The following is a 16,265-nucleotide window of genomic DNA, read 5'->3' as shown; positions in this document are numbered from 1 at the left end:
AGAAGTCTTCAGACATGGCAATCTTGATAGCAGTGCAGCCATACAACGAGGCGAAGTAATTAAACAAAATTCTTATCACCAATGACCTGGGAGAAGCTGAAAGTATCCTAGAATCATCAGTTACCCCGGGAGGAAGGATGGGAGGTAGGGGAGAAAGAGAGAGAACATCAAAGAAAGGACATGACACAAGAGAAGCTAGGTCACACCAAGGCCACCAGAGAGGTGCTGATGTCATGTCAGGGAGCTCAAGAAACAGAAGCAGGATGGGAAAGGAGACCCAGAGCGAGGAGGAGAGACCACAAGGTCAGGGAGGCCAGAGACCAGATGGGACCAGCAACATCTGCAGAGGCAGGGAAGGCACGAAGACATCCAGGAACAGAGACAGTAAGCTAAGTCTGACAGTCCCACCATATGGAATTAGACTCTTGACGCCTCCCCTAACTCTGTCAGCCTCGACCTCCTCAATTACCAAGGGTTAATGTTATGATCATCCCTGATGGGCCCCAAGATCTGAAAGATATTTGTCTACCAAACAATCTGCATTTCATAAGAAATAATTAATTTGGCTTCCCATTTTTTATTCATCAAAGACATCAATAGCTGGCAATCAGTGCTCCCGATCAGCATGAGAGCGGGCGCATTGTTGCCCTGAGTTGCAGCGGTGCCAACCCAGAGCAAAGGAACCTGCCACAGAGTGATCAGCCTCGCGCAGCCTGATCACAGGTAAATGCTGCTTCTGGTGCGTTCCAAGAGATGCTGTCAGCAGTTCAAAAGACGTGGAGAGATCCCGCTGCCTTCACGGACCCCTGGATCCAAGGTCCCTATTTTCAGATGACAGTCCAGAATGCCCTTCCAAGTAAGTTGTGGGATGTTGGGCTGCACGGCATGTTGAGTCTCCTTTCTTGGGGGGCAAGGCCAGAGATGAAACATACCTTCTGTCCCAATAGAAACATATAGCCGCTAAAGCAGCAGTTCTCAAACAGGGGTCAGACGACTCTTTGACACGGGTCACCTGAGACCATTGGAAAAGACAGATATTTACATTACAAATCATAACACTAGCAAAATTAGTTATGAGGTGGCAATGAAATAATTTTATGCTTGGAGGCCACCACAATGTGAGGAATTGGATTAAAGGGTCATAGGAAGGCAGAGAACCACTGTTTTAGAGCAACTGGAATCGCACTGACATTTGGAAAGCTGGGGTAGGAAACTGGCAAGTTCCACGCTAGCCTGGGATATGTTGCAAGACGCTAGCCCTCAATCAACCAGTCAGCCAATCAATCAACCAATCAGTAAGAGAGGACAGGATGCTTCAGCCATGCTACAGCTGCCTGTCTTCCTTCCTGCCCACCTCCTCAGCCAGGCTCCTCATGCACCCAGGATTCTTGTCTCCTGGCCCCTGATCACTTGCCTCACTACCCCTTTTTTATTCTTCTCAAACAAATCTCCAGAGCCCCCCTCATTAGCTTCCAAGCTGTCCAGAGTCATGACATCTCCAAGCGTTAAGTCTCCAGCTTTGAGAAGTTGTCCATCACTTTGGTGCTAGCCTTAGAATCATAGGACTTGAGGGGACCTGCAGCTTGTCTGGAGGCAGCCCCAGGTCTCCCAGATACCCCCACCCTGGGACCAACTCATCTCTTTGCTCTTGGTTGCCCCTATTCCATTTGAGCCCTCTGGTCACATGTGGAGACTGGTATCTCCTTTTGGGTTATTCTGGCTGATTGCAACCCTGGCCATCCCTCTGCCTCTATGCTTGCAGAAGAACTTTCACTGAAGTTTGCAGTGCCTCTTCCTGGGCTGAGCTGGAGATGTCCAGGTGGGGTTGGTTGATGTTTGGTTCCTTGATGAATCCCATGGCAGTGTTCTCTCAAGATCTGCTGGCTCACACACACTTCTCCTAGAGTCTTCCGGTCGGTACCTAGCAAGGTATTACCCATTGCTCTCAGGGATGCCTTCTGAAAAGACCTCCCTGCCAGTAGGTTAGCTTGGCATAGACAGATACTCATTCGGGCCCAATCTTCCATTCTCATTCTTTACTACAGCCACAAACTTCCTTCATCTTTGCAAGGCTCAGGACCCCAATGGCAAGGATCCAACAGGATAAGAGAGACATATCTAATCCCCCACCCCCAAACATCCATCAGTAAGAGCAGTGGGGTAAGCTTACAACCTAGAGGACTTCTAAAAAAACAAACAAAGATTTAGGAGGCAAGGAGCCAGAATGGAAGACCAAAGCTGATGTGGGTCAAGGACTGAGGCTGCACAAAAGATGCTCTTCAACCTCACTGATCAGGGCTGGGGCTCTAGAACATTCTCCTTGTGGTGGTCCCCAGCCCTGGTGTATGAGTAACAACAGCAGTCCTGCTATATGAGTAACAGCCTGGTCATCAGCTCAGGGCAGGGAGTTCCTGACTGCAGCCAGACCCTGCCATTTTCCTTGGCACTATGCTCGATAGAGTCTCCCCCTGCCCCCCTTTCCTAATTAGCTGACACTATCAACTTGACACAGGGCAGTTATGTGAGGGATTGCCTCAATTAGGGGATTGCCCCATCAGATTGACCTGTGTCCATGTCTGTGGGGCAGGTTTTGTTATTAATTCATTCGGGAAGTCCCAGCCCACGGTGGGGCCACCCTTGGGCAGGTGACCCTGGGTTATATAAGAAAGAGGGTTGAGCATGAGCCAAACAGAACAAGCCAGTGAGGAATTTTCGCCCACAGTTTCTGCCTCTGCTCCTGCTTGAGTTCATGCCCTAATGTCCCTCAGTGACAGGCTGTGATCGGGACGTGTGAAACAAGCAAACCCTGTTCTTCCCCAGGGTGTTTATTCCAGCAACAGGAAAGCAGAAAAACAAACTAGATCTCTCTCTCTCTCTCTCTCTCTCTCTCTCTCTCTCTCCTCTCCTCTCCTCTCCTCTCCTCTCCTCTCCTCTCCTCTCCTCTCCTCTCCTCTCCATTCACAGTTTCTCCTCTCCTTGCTATTTGCACATGTGTGCTATTTCTCTTGTCTTGAAAGCATCCAATTTCACGAATATTGGTGACATTAACTCCCTGACTGAATATTAAAATTAGGAGAAAATTTTATTTGAAGAAAGACTTGAGCAAACTCGGTGTCTGGGGAGTCGTGCACTCCCCGCTCACTCTCAACCTTGTCTATAATTAATTTCTACTTGGAAATCTTGTTCATTTATTTATTCAACAAACATTTGGTGCCTGCCTATCATGTTCCAGGTACTGTATTACCAGCCTGGCCACTGTAAGAGCCAAGATACAGTCCTGGCATTAGGAACCTAAGACAAAAACAGGACAGGCGCTCCAAGGACTGGAAAGCAAGGTGTTCGGAACTAACAGAGCTGGGGTCTGAGAGCTTAGGGGTACTCATGACAAGGCAACCAGCTGAGACAAAGGTCAGAGAGAGGAGGGAATGATGCTCCCCAAGCCTGAAGTCCGTGGGGGTAGCTGGAAAAGGATTGAAGAGAGAAACAGGTTCTGCCAACAAAATGATTAATCTGGAGAGAAAGCCGGCTGTTGACGAGATGCCAGAGGGCAGTGGGCTGTTAGGAATGGGGTACAGGGTGATGGAGGGCATGGGAAAGGGGACGGACTGGAAGAGGACAGTGAACAGCCTGTGCTCAGCACTAGTGAGTTTGTGTTTCTCAACTCTGTCCTTGGTCCCTCTGAAGAGGATTTGACAGGAATGGCATGGGTAGTCTGGAGCGTAGGGAGGGAGGACCCTTCTGGTCTTCGTAGAAGCTGCTGCAATCGTTCAGGGAGACATGAAGAAGAGCCTGGATGAGGGCGTTTCAGATGGAGAGAAAGGGGATTGAAATGGTAACAGGTAGAAAGCATCTTCAGGGCTCAGACGGAAGGGTCGGGGGTTCATCAGCCGTGTCTCCATGCTAGCAGACTGTCTGAGTTGGCTGTACTCCAGCCTTGGGCTCTGGATTTGGGGACTAAGCAGAGGCCTGCCTCTTGTTGTTGGCTGCTCTGGGGACTCCTGGATGGGCTTTGCTAACAGCGTTCCTTGCATGCTTTGGATCCAACAGAATTGGGGTCCTTCCTGCCTTTGGTCACTACAGATCAGCTTACACTGAGCTACATAGACTGCTCTGAGCACCTCTGCTACATTCGAAATCTATCCCTAAAGTCACCTCTCTCTCCCTTTATCTTTCTCCTTGTAGCTGCAAGCTGCCACTGTACTCCATCCCAACCTTGATGAGTTTCACCCAATGGGGTGGAAGTTTACCTTGGTTGCCAAGGGGAACCAAGATCTTTAGTTATCTCTTCACCCATCTTTGAAGCTCCCCACCACTGTGAAAGTTACTTTGCATTAAATTCTAAAGGGGTGCTCATTAACTCGATTATGCTGGCAGAAAGAGTTCTAACCAAGCTACTTTGAAGAGAAACTTTTTCCCCCTCTTGAATATTTTAGATGTATTTTGTAACATAGAATCGATTAATTTTTAAAGAAAATTATGTAGTGGTTTTTTTTTTCTCACAAGGAAAAACAGATTGAAGGGAAGGAGGGAAGGAGGGAATGAAGGAAAAGAGGGAGGGAGAGTAAGGAAGGGCTGGAGGGGGAGAGAGGGTGAAGGAAGAGAGGGAGGGAGAGGGAATGAAGAAGGAAAGGAGAAGAGAGGAAGAAAGAGGTAGGGAGGGAGAGGGAGGGAGAGTCAGGAAAGGGGGCAGGGAGAGAGAGGGAGAGGGAGGAAGGGTCTGGTGAGAAAGGGAGACTATCTGAACACAGAGAAACATAGAGATAGGTAAATAGAGGAAGCACAAGGTTGGGTCAGAAATGGAGCCATCACAGATAGCTTCCTGTTGGAGACACCCTGCTGATCACTATCATTTTGGGGGAAGTCTACAAAACTAATGTAGTCATGTCTACACTTTACAAATTATCTCAGCAAGTGACATCAGCATCAGTCCTGGTTCCCATGACATCAGCATCAGTCCCGGATCCCATGACATCAGCATCAGTCCCGGTTCCCATGACATCAGCATCAGTCCCGGTTCCCATGACATCAGCATCAGTCCTGGTTCCCATGACATCAGCATCAGTCCTGGTTCCCATGACATCAGCATCAGTCCTGGTTCCCATGACATCAGCATCAGTCCTGGTTCCCATGACATCAGCATCAGTCCTGGTTCCCATGACATCAGCATCAGTCCCGGTTTCCATGCTCAGGCACGGATACTTCACATGTCCCTTCTCTGCCCAGTATACAGCAGGTCTTGCTGATGCTGACCGGGATCGTGACTCAGTCAGGGCTGGTGTGTCACCCACCTCCTCTGCTCGGAGCTCAGAACTTGTTCTAATTCCCTCTCTTCCTCGCATCCAGAAACTCAAGTGGCATTACTTTTTTTTTTAATCTCTCACTGATGAAGAACCTGTCGAATCTGGAGATGTAAATGTAGTTTGATGGAGGAGTGGAATCAGGCAGGGAGAACACCAGCCATCATCTGACCAGAGACACAGCCGTGCGTGGGCAGACTGGTGGTGCAGGATCACAGAGAGCAGCGCCTGGTTCAGTCCCATACCCACACTAAGCACTGAGCCTTGCTTTACTGTAGAACACAGAGTTCAACCACACAGCACCCACAAGTGGATTACAGAGGGGACTGGGGCAAGGGCCTAGGCAAGCATAAGGGCCTGAGGTTAGATTGCCCAGCCCCCTGTGAAAGACTCCCTGGGTCTATATCCCCAGTGCTGCAGGCCCAGAGCACAGACAGGTGGATCCCTGGGGCTCGGTGGCTAGCCAGCCTGGTAGAATTGATGAGCTCCAAGTTCAAGGGGAGACCTGAACTAAAAACATAATGTAAAGGGCTGGCAAGATGGTTCAGTGAGTGAAAGCATGTGTCACCGAGTCTGATGGCCTCACTGAGGGGTCTCACAAATATTCTTCTGGGCTCTACTCAACTACCATGGCATGCATGCCTGCATTCCCACAAAAGAAATGAAAATATGATTTTTAAAATATATTTATGTATATGTATATGATGTATATGATGTATATGTATATATGTATGAGTGTTTTGTCTGGATGTATGTATGTACACCATCTGTCGGCCTTGTTCCTTTGTGGACCAAAAGAGGGCACCAGATCCCCTGAGATTGGAATTACAGTCATGAATAACCATGAGGGTGCTGAGAAATGAACCTAGGTCCTTTGAAAGAGCAGCCAGTGAGTGCTCTTAATCACAGAGCCATCTTTCCAGCCCTGAAGGTATGATTTTTGTTTTGAAAAAAAAAAAAAGTACCTCAATTTAAAAAGAATAAGTGGATACCGACTGAAGAAGAAGATTCAATGACCTCAGCCCTTCCATATTTGTGTACACACACAAACACACACACATACTCATACCTGTGTACACACCTATATACAACATATACATACACACTCATACCTGTGCCCACATCCAAATACAACATATACAAACACACCCCCACACACACTCATACCTGTGTACACACCTATATACAACACACAAAAAAACGCATGTGCATATACTGTGTTGAGTTTATCTTCAATGCATGATTGCATTAATTCCTTTTTCAGTTGGAGGTCTCATGTGTACTAATGTGTGCGCGTGGTGATCAGAGGACAAGCAGGGAGAGCTTGCTTCCCTCCTTCCATCACGTAGAGCCCAGAAATTGAACTCACGTCATCAGGCGGCAGCACTTTTCCCTGCTGTCTTAGTTGGGGTTTCTATGGCTGTGATGAAACAGTGTGACCAACGTGACTTGGTTTATCCAGCTCACACCTCCACATCATTGTCAAGGGAAGTTGGGACAGGAACTGAAGCAGGTCAGGAACCTGGAGGCAGGAGCGGATGCAGAGGCTGTGGAGAGATGCTGCTCGCTGGCTTGTTCTCTGTGGCTCCCTCAGCCCGCTTTCTTATAGAACCCAGGACTGCCAGCCCAGGAATGGCACCACCCACAATGGGCTGGCCACTCCCCTGTCAGCTTCTAATTAGGAAAATGCTTTTCAAGCCTGCCTACAGCCTGATCTTATGGAGGCACTTTCTCAATTGCGGTTCTTTCCTCTCAGATGACTTTAGCTCCTGTCAGGTTGACATTAAACTATCCAACACACCTACTGAGCCATCTTGCCAGCCTCCAAATTTTACAGTTTTGCAAAATTTGGGATACTTGTTCTGGGCCAGGCCTGGGCTCACACAGTTAGTAGTAACAGGTCTGGAGCTCTGGATCCAACTCTGACCTTATATTCTGCATGTTCTACACTAATCCTGAGAGGGAGGGAGGGAAAGAGGGAGGGAAGGAGAGAGAGAGAGAGAGAGAGAGAGAGAGAGAGAGAGAGAGAGAGAGAGAGAGAGAGAACAGAGAAGCAAATCATTTTCAAAGAGAAAAAATTAAACAGAGCAGCTGCTCCCCGCCAAGCCATCTTTCACTCCTGTGAGTTATCTCATGGCCCTTGTTGACACACTGACATATATCCCCTCAACGCAATCAAAGCAATTGTAGCATCTGCATTGTGGTTCCACTTAGTGTCTCCTCATAAACCTTTCCCCAGTCGCTATACAGTCTCCGTAATGATCATTTTTAATGTCTGTGTAATGTTCTAACAAATGGAGGCTCCGTGATTTACTAAACATCCCCCTAATTGTTGAACATTTAGGTTATTTCCCCTTCTTTCTATTTCATAGATTCTATCATGATGAGCACTTTTATGCAAGAGCTGCATGGGGTGGGGGTGGGGGTGGGGAGGGCGGGGTGATGGAAGATGGAGCTCTGCTGTCAAAGGGAACAGAGTTTAAAACCTGCTCTGCAACCTCCTCAGCTGTGCTGACACAAGGATTTCCCCCAGCGGAAGGGAGAAAGGGCTTGATGCCTGGGCAGAGGGCAGGGGCAGGGGCTTTCGAGGCTGAGGGGACAATGCAGAAGGTAGCAGCTACTCCATATAAACTTCTATGGCCTTCACAACTCCCCCCCACCTCGGCCCCCTATCCCCTAGCAGAGTAAGGGCAGATCAGCAATAGGAAGTTTTCTGAAAGATTGATTCTCCTTTCTCAAGTGCTATGGACCCAACTGGAATCCTGAGACGTCTCATGAGAACAGGAAGTGAAGGAACATCCCATTGGCTTCCTCTGGGTTCTGCAGCTTGAGGCTAAGAGTCTTGAGCTACCCCTTTGCCTGGATAGCGTTCTGTGAGCTTCCCCCCTCCCCACAAGCCAGAAGGTTCATTCTGCTTCTTCTCTGTTCAAGATCCTTGGCTGGCCTTGAACTCAATCAGTAATTGAAGACAACTTTGAATTTCTGATCTTCCTGCCTCCACATCCTGAGTGCTGGGATGACAGGCATGCCTGGCTCTGCAGTGTTGGGGATCACACTCAGAGTTGTGAGTACGCTAGATTAGCTACAGCCCCAGCCTCTCCCCTTTAATCTTCTCAGCTGCTCCATCAACGTAGGTGACATGAGAGTTACCAAATTTCTGGAATCTTTCAAGGTTTGTCATAACCCTTGCTTTGGAAAACCCTTTGAAGTAACTGGATAATCTGTGGGATTTCACCTGTCCTTGTCTTTTAAGGATCAAGCTCCCTGGGCTCAAAGATGCATCTAGAGTAGTCCAACAAACCCCTTCATGGTGTCAGGGCTCCAGTGGATGGCTCTGTTCCCAGAAGGTTACCAGACCAAGTATCTCCATCACAAATGTGGTCCTTTTCCACACCAAGACAGCAAAAGGAAGCCTAACTCCTACAGCTCCCTGCAGATACCAATGTTCAACCCCATCTCAGAGAAGCCTCGGGGTAAGGGATAGAAAGAGAGCAGGAGCTTGGGCCAGTCCACCAGAGGGCTGCCAGAGTCCTTCCCTGTCCTGAGTACCCCTAGAGGCAATCCATCCTCCCCTACCTCATAGGGGTCTCCCTGAAATGCTGGCCAGTAGAATGGACCAGCTGAGCCCTCACAACCTGGGGAAAGTTGCTGACTGCCCCTTCTTAGCTGTCAGGGCTAATCAACATCAGGGCAGTTAATGGAGAACACAAAACCTATTTAAAAGCTACATTTACCACTTGGCTGGTTCCATTACATCGTGCAATATCCAGGTGCCACGATTCCTCTCAAAGTGTCTGTCTCGATGCTTCCTCGAGATGCTGAGGTTAGGAAGTCACTGCCAAAAGCCACCCCAGGAGGGCTTCTCTCTCTCCATCCCAACCCCCAACTTTACTGCAGCTTTTCTTCAGACTCCTCAGCCTGTGGAGCCACCTGGAGTGCAGATTCTGAAGCCGGACTCTGCCTCCTGCCTCTCTCTCAGGACCTGTAAGGTGTCCCATCCTGGCTATGGTGACCATGTGCTTACAGTTGGCTGCGGTGACAACTTTACACATAACCATATATAAGACTGTGGGGGCCAGTAGGCATGAACTACAATGGAGACTTCAGTCTCTCTGGTCTTGGTTCCAAGGTATTTGAAAAAGAAGGACAGGTCACCACATCTTTTCAGCATGGTCACCTCCTATTTTCTCACCCCAGAATCTGTATCCCTAGAGACCTAATGAGTGACTAAAGATCTAGGTATTCCTTTTGAATAAAACCCAAGCCCCTTGCCCCCAATCACCCCTCCCCACAGTTCCTTGAAGGGTACCATGCCACCCCATCTCACTTTCTATGCTTTAATCCAAAATTTGCTCCACAGTGTGATTCAGATGATAGTGTGCTTGCCTGGCACACGGGAAGCCCTGGGTCTTATTCCCAGCACAGAGAGCATGAAGACATGTGTGTGTTAATCCCAGCACTCATTTGGAGAATGGAGGTGGCGGTATCAAGAATCCAAAGTGATCCTCAACAACACAGTGAGTTTGAGGCCAGCCTGAACTACACACACGATCCTGGCTCAAGAAATCAAAAACAAAAGCAAAAACCAACCAAACCAAAAAAAAATCCCACAGCTTCACAGAAACTTCATGCTAAAGTATGGGCTCTGAGGGGCTTGGTACTGATGTTCATTCATCCAATAAGCATGTTCTGACTTCCTGCTAGGCAGTGTATATGGCCCAGGCATCCAATAAGAGCAAAGCCTATGGTTTAGAGGCAAGCAAGAGCAGGAACTGAACAATCAGAGAGTTGCCTGCGGACTCTGAGTCACATGGTGAAGAACAGGTATCACTGGGGGTGGGGTTTTCTGGGGGTCAACATGGCTGTGGTCAATGACTTCCTCAGAGGGGCCCTGGAGGGCAGCGTCTTGCCTATGCTTTTGCTAGTGCTGGTGTTAACTGCATGGGACACACACAACCTTCTAGAGTCACACCACAAGGAGCTTCCCCATGACGACACTATCCTTTCAGCCACCTAAAGTTTAGCCTGGTGCTATAGCCAACCTCAAGTTGAGGGAGACCTCAAGTTCTTTCTCCCACAGGAATAGTGTCAGCCTGGAAGGAAAATCCTTCCAGAGTGTCCCTAAATGGTACAGGTACCCTTCTAGCAAGCCAAGAACGCTGTTGAGGGAATGAAGGGCATACCAGCCTCCCGTTCTGATGCTCCCAGACTGGTTCTCTGGATGTGTCCAGCTCTCTGGAAGAGAGAGGGTGCCTCTGTTAGGGTTTCTATTACTGTGGTGAAACACCATGGCCAAAGACATCCCAAGAAAGAAAGCATTTTTTTTCATCTTATGCTTCCAGGTGACAGTCTATCACTGAGGGAAGTCAGGGCAGGAACTTGAACATGGCAGAAACCTGGAGGCAAGAGCTGACACAGAAGCCATGGTGGAGTGCTGTTTACTGGCTTGTCCTTTCTCACTGTAGATTTGCATGAAAGTATTCCGTAATAACTCCATGACACCATCAATATTAGATTCTCTTGAAATATCCTTTGTTGATGATATTAGTCTAAAACTCTTCAATTTAGCCTCAGGCAAATTCTAGGGACAAGGGCTATATCACAAGAATGGTCTCTTAACCCTGTTGTTAATATTCTTCCCTCCTGAAATCTCTTGGGCTGAGCTTCCATAAACCACATAGCTCTCAGAACTACTGTCTTCCAAGTTCCTACTAAGGTGACCCTTTCAGCTCTGCTTACAGCATTCAACTGCTTTCCTAGTCCAAACTCCCAAAGACTTTTGCATTTACCCAATCATGCTCAGCCCTGGCACAGCAATACCCCGTTCCTGGTACTAATTTCCATCAGAGGTACTTTTCTGTTGCTGGGGGCTGGGGCACCATGACCAAGACAAGCAGAAGCATCTAATTTGGGGCTCATGGTTGCAGAGGATTAGACTCATGATTAACATGATGGCAGCAGGTATGCAGGCATAGCACTAGAGGAGTAGCCGAGAGGTTACATCTGATGAGAGAGAGAGAGAGAGAGAGAGAGAGAGAGAGAGAGAGAGAGAGAGAGAGAGAGAGAATTAACTGGGAATAGAGAACTAACTGAAATTGACTGTGCTTTTGAAACCCCAGTGCCTGTCCCCAGTGACACACCTTCTCCAACAAGGCCACACCTCCTAATCCTTCCCAAACAGTTCCACCAGCTGGAGACCAAGCGTTCAAATATATGAACCTGTGGGGATCATTCTCATTAAAAACACGAGAGGAGACAGATTCCTGCTGTACAGAGAGCTGAGTTCCAGCCAACCTAGACTTCCTAGCAGTCAATGGTGTCTCCAGGACACTTCCTCTAGGAAATTGCTCAGCTATCATCCATCCTTGCAAACAGAAAGTCTTGCTGCACTAGGAAACAAATATTTTTAATCAATGCCTTGCTATGTAATTCCAGCGTTTGCCTCCCAAGTGCTGGAATTACAGGGAAATTAAATGGATCTTGAAAGGATGCCCCATGAGAGAATCTAGAGACTACACATCCAGTCACACCAGTGGCATCTGCCATGTTTTCCCCCCAACACTTGCCCACCAGCTCAATCTACATCCCTTTATATGGCACCCGACTGGGCCATAGTGTAAACAGAAGGGCTGGTTCCTGCCTCTGCAGCAAGATGGAAGCTCCCAGAGCTCCCTCCACATAAGCACATATCCCTGGACAGAATGGAACAGCATGAAACACAGAGTGGGTCAGGAGCTGGGTCCAGGAAGCCCAAGCTTATTATGTGACTTCAAAAAGATCCATTTTCCCAGCTTCATTTCTCCTCCACGTAAAATGCAGGATTGGAGAGCTGAGTCAGTCAGTAAAGGTCATTGCTACCAAGCCTGACAACCCAAAGATCCCCAGGACCCACATGGCAGAGGAGGGAACCGGTTCCCACAAGTTCTCCTCTGACTTTCACATATGCGTGCATGTGCACTCACATACACCATAACTAACTAACTAATTAACCAACTAACCAGCCAATCAGCTAACTAACTAACTAACTAACTAGCTAACTAACTAACTAACTAACTAACTAACTAACTATAATAATTAGCAACCTTTAAAAAGAGAGTATGGACAGTTTGTGGCTTTCAGGTGGTTTTCCTTAGGACCGAACATCCCCTAGAAGCAAAGGGAAGACAGAGACAAGGGTGTCATCAGAATAGTACCAACTGTATTTGGTTTATACATGGACCCTCTGCAGCAAATGCCCCTAGAAAACAGAGCTTGTTACTAAATCAACTTTGGGAATCACTACAGTGATGGTCTCTAAGGCTTCTAAGCTCTGACAATTCTATGATTGATGAGGGAATAAAATAATATATATGAAAGGAGTTCAGAGCATGGTAGGGCCCAGCAAACTGCTCCATCATCACCACTGAGAGGACCTGGAAGTACTCAGAAAACAGAAGCCTTCCTCTGCCTCCTTCTCTTCCTCCTCCTCATCTTCCTTCTCCTTCTCCACCCCCTCCTCCTCCCCATCTTCCCTCTCCCAGTCTTCTTAAAAAACAAAATAGAATTTCATATCTCCCAGGCTGATCAAAAGATTGCTATGCAGACAAAGATGACCTTGAACTTCTGATTCTACTGCTTCTGCCTCCCAGTGCTGGGGTCACATAGGGACCTTCACACCTGGCCTCTTCCTCTTCCTCCTCCCCCTCCTCCTCCTCCTTCCCCTTCTCCCCCTTTCTCCCCCTCTCCCCTTCTTCCCCCCCTCTCCCTGCCCCCATGGTCTGTCTCTGGAACCCAGATTGACCTTGAACTTGTGGCAATCCTCTTGCCCCCAGCATCTTGTATGCTGGGAAGTATGCTACCATGCCAAGGAAGGCCTGCATCTTCTCATTCTTCAAATTGAGGATTGTCAGCAGAGTTCCTTGGTAATTACTCAACCTAGAAAGAAAACAAAGAGAGTGGGGAGTGGCAGGGAAGACCTAGGACCCTCAGATGCTCAGCAACCAGCAGAAAGAGGCATAGACTCCAGCCTAGCAGCCAGCTCTAAGCAGGCCTCCCAGTCTGGTTACCATGGAGACAGATTGCATGGGCCCAGGGCACTGGTCCCTCCTCCAGAGGCAGCACTGGCTCCTGTTGATTACTCTTTTTGAAGGTATGGAGGTGGGCATCTCTACCCTCTTTTTATTTTCTCTCCTGCTACCATCCCTCTGCCTCTGTTCAACCTGGGGAGTTCCCCAGGCAGACAGATGTCAGATCTCCTTTGGGTTGAGGCAGTGGGCAGAGTTGGTAAAGGGCCTGGGTACCTCTGGGCAGTTAGAAGGGGGTGTAGTGGGTAGGAACCAGGAGTAGCAAATGAGTCTTGAATTGGGAGAGGTAGGTGACCAGCTCCTGCTGTGGAGGACTGGGTGGGTGGGAGGGACCGAAGGTGGGAGACACAGCAGAGTCTGCTGGAGCCTCTGGAGTAAAAGGAGACCAGGCCTTCAAGGAGACAGCATGTTGGCAAGGGACTGGAAGAGTAAGCCTGGAGTCCCAACTGCAGAATCAGGATTTATTCTCAGATCTAAAATCTTAGGGCCTGAGAGGTACAGAGTCAGAATAAGATGGCTCAGCTTGCCCAAGACCTCTTCTCTACAAAGCTGATCCCAAGGACACCCTATCTAAGGGAAAACAGCCAAGATTAAGGCAGGGTATAGATGCCATGCCACAGAGCCATCCAGAGATTTTCATGCTAAGTATCGTGGCTAAGCACCACAGAGGTCCTGACTCTTCTTGTGGCCTGACTCAACTTGATGTCACATAGGTCTTGCTGTAAGCAAATTTAAAGCTGGATCTTACTATGTAGCCCAGGCTATCCTCAAACTCAAAACTCCCCTGCCTCAGCCCTTCCATTGCTGGGCTTGTAAGCATGCACAACTGGGCAAAAATGTATTAGAATTTAACTTGATCCAGTTTTGTTTTTCAACGTTGACCTTGGATTCTCTCTTCCTTGCAGCCTTTTCTGGACACCTCTTGCAGAGTATAATATAGGGAAGAGAGGCAAGATGGAACAAAGCAGAGACAGTCATCTCTGTGGCTCCCTAGGAGTCTCTCCTCTGGGTCAGGCCTAATCAGGAAATACTTAACCTTGACATAACTATGCACATGAGCACATCGTGTGACTTAAAACAGTGGAACCTGTCAAAGACCTGACATTTTAGTGTGAGGAAGGAAACACTGGTGGAGCTGATCCGTAGTTGGAAAGATGTTAGAATTGTTAGCTGGTTACAGTAAATGCCCCCAGTTCTAATACACACAAACATTACTTCATCGTTGCTTTGTGAAACACCTGTATGGCCAGATGTGGTGACACTGACTTGTGGTCCCAGCTACCCAGGAGGCAGAGGCAGAAGGGCAGAAACGCCATGGGGTGGTATGATGGCTCCTCAGTTAAGAGCAGTTCTTTCAGGAGACCCAGTTTTGGCTTCCAGCACCCAGACAGCAGCTCACAGCCATGCAGCAGCTCACAGCCACACCCATGCAGCAGCTCACAGCCACCTGTAACTCCAATTCTGTGAGATCAAATCCCATCCTCTCAGGCCTCTGCAGGTTCTTGCATGCATATGGTGCACATAAACTCTCTCTCTCTCTCTCTCTCTCTCTCTCTCTCTGTCTCTCTCTCTGTCTCTGTCTCTGTCTGTCTCTCTCTCTGTCTCTCTCTCTGTCTCTATCTCTGTCTGTCTCTCTGTCTCTGTCTCTGTCTCTGTCTCTGTCTCTGTCTCTCTCTCTCTCTGTGTGTGTGTGTGTGTGTGTGTGTGTGTGTGTGTGTGTGTGTGTCTGAGGCCAGCCTAAGGTACACAGTAAGTTCAAGGTCAGCCTAGACAATTTAGTGAGACCCTGTCTCTAAGTAAAAATGTAAATTAGAAAGTGACTCAGGATGTATCTCAGTTGTAGAATACCTGCCTAAGGCAAGGTCCTGGATTCATTACGTAGGACAATGAAAATCAATACATATATATACATATATATACATATATATATGTATATGTATATGTATATTATGAATGTATGTGTGTATATGTCTATATAAACTAGTACTTATTGGAAAGATGAAGATGGGGTGAGGCAAACACAGAACAAACAGTTCCTTTTTTTGCTAGGGGGCCAGATGCAAGAAACGATTCTCTGAATGATGAGTGTAAGTTGTAGTCAGAAATAAACAACTCACTGTGAGTGACCAGGTTGTGCATCAGGCTTCTGAATCTCTTCGGGTGGAGTTGATCCCCTGCAGACACATCCAGTAGCTGGACCTGTAGGGCTGAACCCTGGTAGGACCTCCCCACAGAAGCCACCTGTGCTGGCTCTGGGGCATCTCTGTCTCACAGTCTCATCTTCCACAGGCGTCTACATTGCTATACTATTTCCCTGGTACAGGCTGGATCCTCCTGCGAGGCTTTTCAATCACACTGATGTGAGTCCCACTTCAGATATTTCTGATTGAACTGGTCTGTGTCTAAAGAACAGCAGGGCTGGGCTGGAGCGATTAAGATTGCTCAGTGGTTAAGAGCACAGACTGCTCTTCCAAAGGTCCCAAGTTCAAATCCCAGTAACCACATGGTGGCTCACAACCATCTGTAATGAGATCTCCTCTTCTGGAGTGTCTGAAGACAACTACCGTGTACTTACATATAATAAATAAATAAATCTTAAAAAACAAAGAAAGAACACCAGGGCCGAGGACACCTGTGTGGGCTGACAGTGACGACACCTGGATCTTGTGGATTATAACACTAACTGCTATGGGTGCCCCCCAAAACTCTTATAGAAGGGAGTCCCCCCAATGGAAAAGCAGCATAGGAGTCAGGCTGTTGGGGTGACACTGAGGGCAAGCAGATGATAGGTCCCTGGCGACATGGGTCCCAGCTCCTTAATCACCCTTCCCACGTTCACGCAGACACAAGTCTGGGAGAAAGCCAATGTCCAGAGGACCCTAGGCAGAAACGTTTTAAATGAAGA

The 16,265-nt window shown here is 48.1% G+C and overlaps 1 long non-coding RNA gene across 2 annotated transcripts; it reads right to left on the bottom strand.

Annotated features, from left to right (window-relative positions):
- Positions 1-508: 508 nt before the first annotated feature.
- On the bottom strand, positions 509-13,323 carry Gm40247. Of its 2 annotated transcripts, none has more exons than XR_868138.1 (3): positions 13,078-13,323; positions 6,667-6,819; positions 509-1,012 (listed from the first exon to the last, which is right to left on the bottom strand). It is a non-coding gene; the product is annotated as a predicted gene, 40247 (long non-coding RNA). The 2 variants fall into 2 exon arrangements; XR_868139.1 differs by lacking the exon at positions 13,078-13,323 and adding an exon at positions 9,032-9,528.
- Between the last annotated feature and the right edge of the window lie 2,942 nt (positions 13,324-16,265).

Source organism: Mus musculus, chromosome 4 (genome assembly GCF_000001635.26).
Source record: "Mus musculus strain C57BL/6J chromosome 4, GRCm38.p6 C57BL/6J".
Classification (NCBI taxonomy): Eukaryota; Metazoa; Chordata; class Mammalia; order Rodentia; family Muridae; genus Mus; species Mus musculus.
Note: the sequence above shows the minus strand (reverse complement) of the source record. Positions and strands in the feature narration are given on the sequence as shown.